This window comes from Rhinatrema bivittatum, chromosome 17 (genome assembly GCF_901001135.1).
Source record: "Rhinatrema bivittatum chromosome 17, aRhiBiv1.1, whole genome shotgun sequence".
Lineage (NCBI taxonomy): Eukaryota > Metazoa > Chordata > Amphibia > Gymnophiona > Rhinatrematidae > Rhinatrema > Rhinatrema bivittatum.
This window is the reverse complement of record NC_042631.1, coordinates 27,052,165-27,062,233: the sequence shown is the minus strand read 5'-3', so window position 1 is coordinate 27,062,233 and position 10,069 is coordinate 27,052,165. Positions and strand designations below refer to the sequence as shown.

Below are 10,069 nucleotides of genomic sequence, written 5' to 3'. Positions count from 1 at the left end.
TTCCACAATAGAACACTAGATGTAACTTCAGACTGCTTCGACATCAATACATCTTCACATCTTCATTTATTCAGAATCAGAACTTGTGGATCTGTACCAGCATCCATACAAATGTTTGGCCCCCTAGCGATCTAAAACCAGCACACCTTTTAAGTCTCTGAGCACTAGTTAGGCTCCTCAGGGGTGGGGCCATGTACCAGGCTATCAGTTGCCTGAATCTGTATTTGTTAGAGGCACACTATGACTGTGCATAAGTCACCAGCCTTGGATCAGGGTTTGCTTGAATCAAGGCCCCTGGGAACATGGTCAACTTGAATGGCACTTGGGCCCTCTTGCTTCTTTAGCTCTATTCCAGATATACTTTTTTCTACATTTCTCCCTTCTTTTTCTTCTGCAACTTTATTTGCTGATGTCTGTCTCTTATTCCTGGAGTTAAGTTGTTTTGGATTACTTGGGCTGGCCAGCTTTTCCATCAATGTTCTAAGTAGGGAACGTATATTTTATGATGGTTAAATATTTAGAAGACACTGCTGACTGTAAAGTTAGTTAATCACAGAACTAGTTGCTTTTGGGAGGTGGAATAGTCTCCATCTCTGAAAGCTTTTCAAAGCGAATTAGAAGAATATTAGTCTGAGATAATATAGATACAGAGGATCCTGCCAGAAGATGATTACTTGAGATCACATCTGGACCATTTTTTTTTTTTTGGTGGTGGGGGGGGGGGGGGGGAACCTGGTCATTTCCTCTTGCTCTTTTGACTCCCAGTGCAATCAGAACTGGAGCTGAGATCCGCCAGCAAGTATAAGCAACTCTTGGTTCAGAGATTCCAAACTGGCCTTTATTATGTACTCTGCAATCCTGGCCCACACATTTCAGGATTCACAGGTTCCTTTCCTTCCGCGACAACACTGGTGACTCAGGTTCAAATAGCTTAAGCAGATTCAGTTACAGCAATCACTATCCAGTCCGATCCAGGTCCGGTTATCCAGTTACACACTACTGCAATACTGCACAAATGCACTGAGGTCGGTGAGCAGGCAGGTTTTAAGGGCAAAGTTGTACATGAAACATTACCTGGATATCCAGCGGGGCTTACCCGGATAACTCTGCCACTGAATATACCCGTATAAAGTTACACCTGGGTAACTGTAGACAGGTGTTTTTCCAACCAGACTTATGCAAATAATTTTTAGCCGGAGAGCACTAATTATCTGCACTCACCAATTAAAGTTTAGTGACACCTCTTCTTATCCAGATAGAACTTATTGTGCACACAAATTTTGTTTACAAAATGTATCCGCAGGGGGAGATATTCAAATCTCGTTTTTTGTCCAGCCAACTCCACAAGTTAGCCTTTGAATATTAACTAACTTTTAAAATCAAGACTTCATGGGTCTCGCAATTTGCCCTGTAGCCCTCAAATTTCCAAAAATGCCTTGGAGCTCCAGAATCTCTCTTTTTAGAAGCCCTGAGGACCAATCTGGCCCTTAGAGGCAGGGTTGCTAGCCTTGCCTTCAGGCTATCACTAAGCCCTTCTGACTTGCTCAGTTGCAGTTCATCAGAGTCATTTGGGGGTCACAGACAAAGCTCTAACCCCCCCCCCCCCCCACACACACACACACACCACCCAAGCCAGTTCAGGGCCAGCCAGCTTTTTTTATTATTATTAGCAACTACCTAGGACATTTTCCCCTATTTTATTTACCCTCCCAACTTTCCTGCCCAATCATTCCAGAGCTCAGCAATCATAGACCCCCCCAAAATCCAACCATGCCATTGCATGATGACTATAGCTCCTTACCCGCCCTGGGCTGTGAACACTGCCTCTGCAGCCCTCTCTGGCAGTGGAAGAGCTGGCCCTCAACCCAAGTCTTCCATAGGGCAGTGCCCAGTGCTGCCACTAAGCCACTGCCTCATCCCTGTACCTTTTTTTTTAATTCACTTTCTGTTTTTATTAATTTTTCAAACTTTTTAATAACACGTGCTCAACCTGTTTATCACTGATACAATTAAATCACAAACCTCAGCTTCTATCAACTCGTCAACCACAATAAACGAGAAGAAATAAAGGTAAAACAAAAGAGCAATATTGAACTAAATCTGACGTCAGAAGGAAAAGAAAATCCCAGGCCTTTATTTCACAGTGTAAAGAGGTTTTCTTTTTCAAGATTTCCAGCGTGTTCATCTCATCAACCAACCACTTCCGAAATCTATTTTGTGTTTCATTAGACAATGAAAAAAAAAAATCCCAACCACCAAAAGTTAAAAGAAGCTAAAAAATGAGAATTAGTAAGTGTGAAAGCATAACGAGGGAAGGACCTTTATGATTCTGTATCAAAGAACAGTAACTAAATCAATATGGTCAAAATAGCATTTGATAATCAATTACATTTTAAAAACACATGCTGTGTTGTTTCTATACAAAACCATTAAACACGCTTGCCGAGGTTACTTAACAATCTTTTCATCTTACGGTGTATTAGGGTCCGTTCTCATCAACAGTCCATCTCAGTCCTTTTTATAATTCTTTTTTTTATGTTGCACATAGAGACAATAATGGAAAAGGTAAACTTTCCTGTATTCCTCAGTTGTATCCTCTTCTGTAGGGGGAAAAAATGTGCCTGATGTGATATTAAGTTTCATCAATGCTGCATCAGGGGCTCGAAACTGATTCAACCAAATAATATATTTGCAGCACAGCATTCATAGCAGTCTTTTAGATTTCTAGAAACAGACAGGGCATATTAGTAACCTGTTCATCTCCATCTGTTAAATTAAAAATACAAATACTAAATAATATATGGAAACAATTTAAAACCAATGCAATCCCTACAGTTCAGTAATGTACCCATTACGCTGCCGTCAGATTTGTCACCTTACTTTAATCTGGTCAGTGGCATTCTGCTGTCTGTTTGCCGATGCCATTAAATTCATCAGTCAAAGGTGAAATGTCACAGCCATTATGTAACTTGATAGTGATGTGGCTATATGCGATTGGTCACCGCACTTTGATGACAGTGAGGCTGTGATCGTGACTTATCTAATCTGTACACAATAGACAAAATATTGTTCTCTTGATGTCACTCATTGAAATATTATACCAGTTCACACTCTAATAAGCTATTATATGATTAATTCACATTTCATCTTGCTAGAAAGACATTCACTGGGCGCTAAAACTATCATGGGTTTTTACTCATGTTTTAGCATGGGGTTTTTTGTGCACTAACCACATCCTCTGGCAACAAATTCCAAAGCTTAATTCCAATAAGCTTTAGAATCCTACACAAGTCCCTCACTATCATTCATAAAACCATTCACAACCAGGTCTCCATCGACCTTCAATTCCCACTCGGACTCATAGAAACATAGAAACATAGAAATGACGGCAGAAGAAGACCAAATGGCCCATCCAGTCTGCCCAGCAAGCTTCCCTCATTTTTTCTCTCATACTTATCTGTTTCTCTTAGCTCTTGGTTCTAATTCCCTTCCACCCCCGCCATTAATGTAGAGAGCGGTGATGGAGCTGCATCCAAGTGAAATATCTAGCTTGATTAGTTAGAGGTAGTAGGGGTAGTAACCGCCGCAATAAGCAAGCTACACCCATGCTTATTTGTTTTTACCCAGATTATGTTATACAGCCCTTATTGGTTGTTTATCTTCTCCCCTGCCGTTGAAGCAGAGAGCTATGCTGGATATGCATCGAAAGTGAAGTATCAGGCACATTTGGTTTGGGGTAGTAACCGCCGTAACAAGCCAGCTACTCCCCGCTTTGTGAGTGCGAACCCTTTTTTCTTCTCCCCTGCCGTTTAAGCAGAGAGCTCTGCTGGATGTGTGAAGTAACAGTTTTTCTTCTCCTCTGCTGTTGAAGCAGAGAACTATGCTGGATATGCATTGAAAGTGAAGTATAAGAATGGAGTGATCAAGCTAGTTGAAAGGCATCAGGAATAGAGGAAGGTGGAGGTAGTAATTTGGATATTTGGTTTGGGGTAGTAACTGCCATAACAAGCCAGCTACTCCCGTCTTTGTGAGTGCAAATCCTTTTTTCCACATTTCCTCTTGCTGTTGAAGCTTAGAGTGATGTTGGAGTCACAGTAACCATGTGTATGTTTATTGAATAAACTCCACACCTCTTCAAGACTCCACACCTCTTCAAGACCTATCGGAGAAGCTTACAAAGGATCTCTGTATGCCCCTCCAGCCAAATCCACCCATCATTCAGCCACTAGAGAACGGGCCTTCCCGACAGCGGGACCAGCCATCTGGAGTGCTATTCCCTCTGATCTCAGACAGGAACCCTGCCTATTGACGTTCAGGAAAAAACTCAAGACCTGGCTGTTTCAACAAGCCTTCCCCTAACTCAGGCCCATCTCAGCTATGCCACAGTTCATAAACTAATGCCTTCTATTCAGTGCACTCTATTTCAGACATTGTAAATGATTTGTTATAGTTACTGAGTTACCTTCTGCTACTGGCTTCTTCATCTCCCTAGTTCCATTACCCTTGTTTTATTGTAACTTTTGCCTTTTCCTCTACGTTAATGTTAATGTTATAACCCCCTGTTCCTTGTAAACCGATATGATATGATCTGTATCATGAATGTCGGTATAAAAAAGTACTAAATAAATAAATGAAATGTGCATTGAGTGAAAAATAATTTTCTATGATTAGTTTTAAATGAGCTACTTGCTAACTTCATAATCCTTCTATTATCCGAAAGAGTAAATACCCAAATCACATTTACCCATTCTAGACCTCTCATGATTTTAAAAACTATCATATCCCTCCTCAGCCATCTTTTTTCTCCAAGCTGAACAGTCCTAACCTCTTTAGTCTTTCCTCATAGGGGAGCTGTTCCATCCCCTTTATCATTTTGGTCGCCCTTCTCTGTACCTTCTCCATCGCAATTATATCTTCTTTTAGTTGCGCGACCAGAATTGTACACAGTATTCAAGGTGCGGTCTCACCATGGAGCGATACAGAGACATTATGACATCCATCATTTTATTTGCCATTCCCTTCCTAATAATTCCTAACATTCTGTTTGCTTTTTTGACTGCTCCAGCACACTGAACCAACGATTTCAATGTATTGTCCACTATGACGCCTAGATCTTTTCCTGGGTGGTAGCTCCTAATATGGAACCTAACATCGTGTAACTACAGCAAGGGTTATTTTTCCCTATATGCATCACTTTGTATTTGTCCATGTAAATTTCATCTGCCATTTGGATGCCTAATATTCCAGTCTCTCAAGGTCCTCCTGCAATTTATCACAATCTACTTGTGATTTAATTACTCAGAATAATTTTGTATCATCTGCAAATCTGATTACCTCACTTATATTCCTTTCCAGATAATTTATAAATATACTAGCCGTTAAGCCCGTAACAATGGGCTGCATTTAAAAAAAAATTTTTGGTCCATTTCCTTCCTATTCATTCTCTTTCCCACTCCCTCCCCCTCATTCTCCCTCCCACCTCTATTCTCCCTCTAGTCTCCCTCCCTCTCACCTCCTTCCCTCTCACCTTCCCCCTCCTATCACTCTCTCTTCCCTCCCCTCCCTCTCTCCTCCCTCACCCACTCTCTCCTCCCTCCCCTCACCCCTCAGTCACTCCCCTCTCTCAATCCCCTCCCCTTTCAGCTCATCCACAACCTGCAGACGGAAGATCTCCTAGGGGTCCCTCCCTCCCTCCCTCCCTCGCACGCGCTGCCGCCGCCACTACTGCTCCTCCCAGCGCCATTTTTTTTTTCAGGCACGCTCCGCTCTGACCGACGTGCTCGCCCGCACATGCGCGGTATAGCTGCTCTCTACTGCGCATTTGCAGCACGTCTGTCAGGGCTTCTTTATCTAGTAGATTGAAAAGCACCGGTCCAAGTACAGATCCCTGAGATACTCCACTGTTTACCTCAATCACATATTGATCCCGGTTCATCACCACAATAGCTTCCCCCTTTATCAGCATACTTAACCATGATATCATACCTTTCATTCAACTGTTCCCAAGCTAATGTCTCTGCATTTGTAATGTTGTGATTTTATTCTTTTAGGAAATCTTTCCAAGCGTTCCACATCCTGTATAACTGGTCTCTGAAAAGTGCATAATAGTAGACCCATCAGCCCAGGATGACTCCAACTCAACTTATGTTTGACTAAAGAAATATCCTTATTGTTGAAGAGGTGTTTGAAAAAAATACTTTCCTCTGCAATTGTCGTGTAAATCTATAAAAATCCCAATGAAATATAAACAGAGATGATTACATGTGGGGATGAATGACAATCCCTTATTCAAAACTGTCCTCCTCAGTTAAAAATCTGCCTGACTTTTCATGAGTTAACATAACAATACAAAACCAGTGCAAACACAAAGTATCATTCAATGTTTTTCTTTCTTTCTCTGGTTATACCCAAGCAATAAGAAAGAAATACTGGGGTAGATTTTCAAAAACGTGTGCATGCATCCATGTGCGCGCAGGTCCTGGAATGTGTACATCGATGCAGTGATTCGTGCATCACCCCATGCTTGTTATAAAATACAATTCCCATGTGCACATGTGCGCCTGATTTTTATATTGGCACATGCATGTGTGGACGGGTGGCATCTCACGCATGCAAGGGGGGGATTCTTTAAAAAAAAGTATGGTGATGCAATCCAGCCAATTAAGGAACGGACTGGGAGGGAACTTCCCTATTACCCTAACTACCCTTCCTACCTTTTCCCTCTCCTCCCCAACCCCTAACCCACCCTAAATAATCAAATTTTGTTTTTATTCATGCTTCTGCTCAGTAGCTGAAGTAAGTTGTGCATGCTAGCCCAGCCCACTCCCTTTGGATGAAACCAGCACTTCCCTATGTACTGGGAGATTCGTGCATGGCCAGGCCATTTTTCAATTGTGTTCAGCGCACACTCAGCCTGGCCACGCGCATATCTCCTGAATTTTGCACGTGCTGGGTTTTTAAAATTTACTGAACTATTTTTAACTCTGTAACAGCCCCAAGAGAGGGCTGGTGCTTATGTTCCCATACAGAAGAAAATGTAGATGTCTTAATTCTAAGATGGATGTATAGTTAAATTTAAATATTCCATAGCAGGATTCCATATTTGCTAAGAATTCCAGTTTTTCTCTTTTTCTTTGAAGTATGCTTCTTTCTGTGAAATAGTTCTTAGAAGCTGAATCTCCCAGTGTTTCAGTAGAGAATATATTTCTATTTTATAATTTTTCACTACAGTGGTCTGATAATTTTCATAAACAATTTTTGCTTAAATGCATTTTTTTCTAAGGGACATGCTTAAAATGTTTATTGTGAAATGAAGTATAGATTAATAGTGGATATCTTGGTTCTGAAGTAAACAGAGATCTCTGTAGGTTGTGATACATTTAAAGGTCCAATACAATAGATGATGTGGTACGTGAGCTATGGAGACCTTGTAGACATCATCTTCAGATCTAAAAAAAGAACTTGTGAGGTCTTGCAAACTCCTAGAGCACAACATCTTAGCTGTTGGTCCTTAAAAAGGCATCGGGGACTACAAAGATTCCATTCTTTCAAAGTGTTTACCGTTAATCAAGGAAATTAAGTGGTTTATGTATCTGAAGGGTTTTCTTTTAATGCATTCTAGTGAATGATTAGATGAGACAAAAACTCCACAGATGATTTAAACCCCCCTGGTCGGGGACTGGCAGGATAAACGGGAGCTGACCTTTGTGCTGAAACTTTAAAAAGCTAAACCGTCCGTCAAGAGGCTCAGATGAGGCTCTTGCGGCCTTCTAGAGCCCCTCCTGATGCAGTTTCTCTTACCGTAAAGAGCTGCAGTGATTGTCTGAGACACCTGGAGCCCTCCTCTACCTACTACTTAGCACAAATCTCTAACGTAAACAAAAAATGGCGAGAGCCATTCAAAAGTCCTTTCTTCCTAGGTTACCAGGCTGCCCCAAACCCTTCAGGCACTGCTGTTTTGCCAGCTGCTTCCATATCTAATTAACTCCATATTCAGTGAGATGTGAGAAAAGCAGCCATGCTCCCCAGATCACATTGCAGGGCGTGGTTCATTTCCTTATAGGTTGAGAACTCTGGCTACTTTGACGTAAGGGAACTGGTTCTCGGGTATCCATCAGGATGGAAACAGAGTTGTTGACAACACTGTGCAGTCCAATGTATTTGCAGATCTCGTCTTCAAAAATTCTCTCTCTTGTGTTAGGATAAAGTCTATTAGTACAGTTGCATTCAGTCTTGGAAAACACAGGAGGATCTGAATTTTGAGGACAGGGCCACCAAGATATATCATGAAAATAACTTTGACCAATACCTTATTTGGATTACACTGGACAATATAAATTACTTAATCCAATGTATAGTGAGAGCAACTAAAGAAAAGACAGTAACTGAAAAAGAGTAATTCTTTCATTTGATTTCATACCTTTCATAGGTTTTAATATCCTAGCTGATATGGATACTCGTTACAAGGAGGTAAGTAATTTATTTTTGAAGACAGTACATAACAGATTATTGTGGCACCCAGGAACTTCTTCTGATGAAAAATACCATGAGTAAGTACCTGTTCTAAGAAAAAGCACATTTTGAACTATGGTACTCAAGAAGATATGGAGGTAATTTTCAAACGGATTTATGTGCATTAAACTGGACTTTTCAAAATTGGTTCTTTTATGTGTGTAACTCCTTTGACAACTCAGCCCTTTGGCATGAATTTTTAAAAGGATATGCACATTAAAGCTGGGCTTTTGAAAATTGCTATGATGTATGCTACTTCTGCATGCATAACTCCTTTGAAAATTATCTCCTAAGTGTGGGAGCTTATCTATAATATTGTAATTCATTGAAGTATACATTCAATATACAAAAGAAAATATACAAATGCAATTGTGAATCAGGAATTGTAATTAGGCTCTTAAGTGCATATTAATTATATTGTCTTATACTGCTGGACCGTATTAACAGTGACTAATCTGAAATATGCATATACAAAATTACCATTATAATAAAAAATATGCATAAGCATAAAGTTATTAAAATGTTAATAAAATTAGCTTTTAGATTAGTAGTTAAAAATTGCTTAGCTTTATTATTAGTGGTTCTTGATGTTACGTGCAATGTATACCCCTCATCCATATATCAAACATAATATCAAGAGCCACTAATAAGAAAGCTGTCATTTTTAACTGCATAAAAAAGTTTCATAAAAATGGATCAAGTTATAACTGATACTGACCTATGATTATATATAAAGTGGGCGTGGCAATGATTGCTCAAGCTTTGCGATATATCAGCCTGTGATATAAAGGTCCTATAAATATTTTCTGATACATATGGCGTACACGTATCCTGCATAATAAGTAGTAATGTCTACTTACTTCCAGTTAAAAAAAAAAACGAGTGGGTGGAACTTTATTGTGTTATGTTGATAATGTTTTACCATAGCAAGCTCCTGGAGCTCAATCAGAATAGACTAGTCAAGAAAAAAAATACTTACTGCTTCAGATTTCAGAGAAATACAATGACAATTTTCAAACAATGCCCCAAACCTACATAATGTACTAGAACCTGTGATGACTATTATTTGTGCTGAAGGCAAGAGATGTGATGATTTTTTTTATTCTGATTTGCTGATTTATATCTTTTTGCATCTGCTGATTTTTTTTTTCTGGCATTGGTTCTGCAAGATGAATGATGCCAATTAAATGCCCCCAGATGGAGTGGGAGGGTGAAGCCCTTCACAGGGAATACTGCTATGAAAGAGAGAGAATTAGTTTGTACTGAAGTGCAGTGCATACAGAAGGTACACGGGGGAGTGTTTTGAAAGGCAAAAATTACAGGGTTATATCGCACCTCTGCTCTTGGTTTGCACTCTGAACTGCATTCCCATGTTTCAGATAGATTGGTTTATCTTCGGTGTACATTTATAAGTATATTAGAAATGGAGCTCTTGTGAAGTGCCATTGCACAACGCACAAAGCGTTCACATTTTATCAGGAAATGCTGCAGATAAAACACATTTTGTTGACGTTATTGGAAGAGGAAATCGGATGTTTGTCTTTATTGCTACTTTAGC

The 10,069-nt window shown here is 40.1% G+C and overlaps 1 long non-coding RNA gene across 1 annotated transcript in view; it reads right to left on the bottom strand.

Moving 5' to 3' along the window:
* Window positions 1–1,951: 1,951 nt before the first annotated feature.
* Window positions 1,952–10,069, bottom strand: part of LOC115079418 — a 32,796-nt gene continuing 24,678 nt past the window's right edge. The window contains exons 2-3 of the long non-coding RNA XR_003853285.1: window positions 5,986–6,090; window positions 1,952–2,724 (exon numbers count right to left, since the gene is read on the bottom strand). This is a non-coding gene — a long non-coding RNA (uncharacterized LOC115079418). The remainder of the gene's footprint in view (window positions 2,725–5,985; window positions 6,091–10,069) is intronic.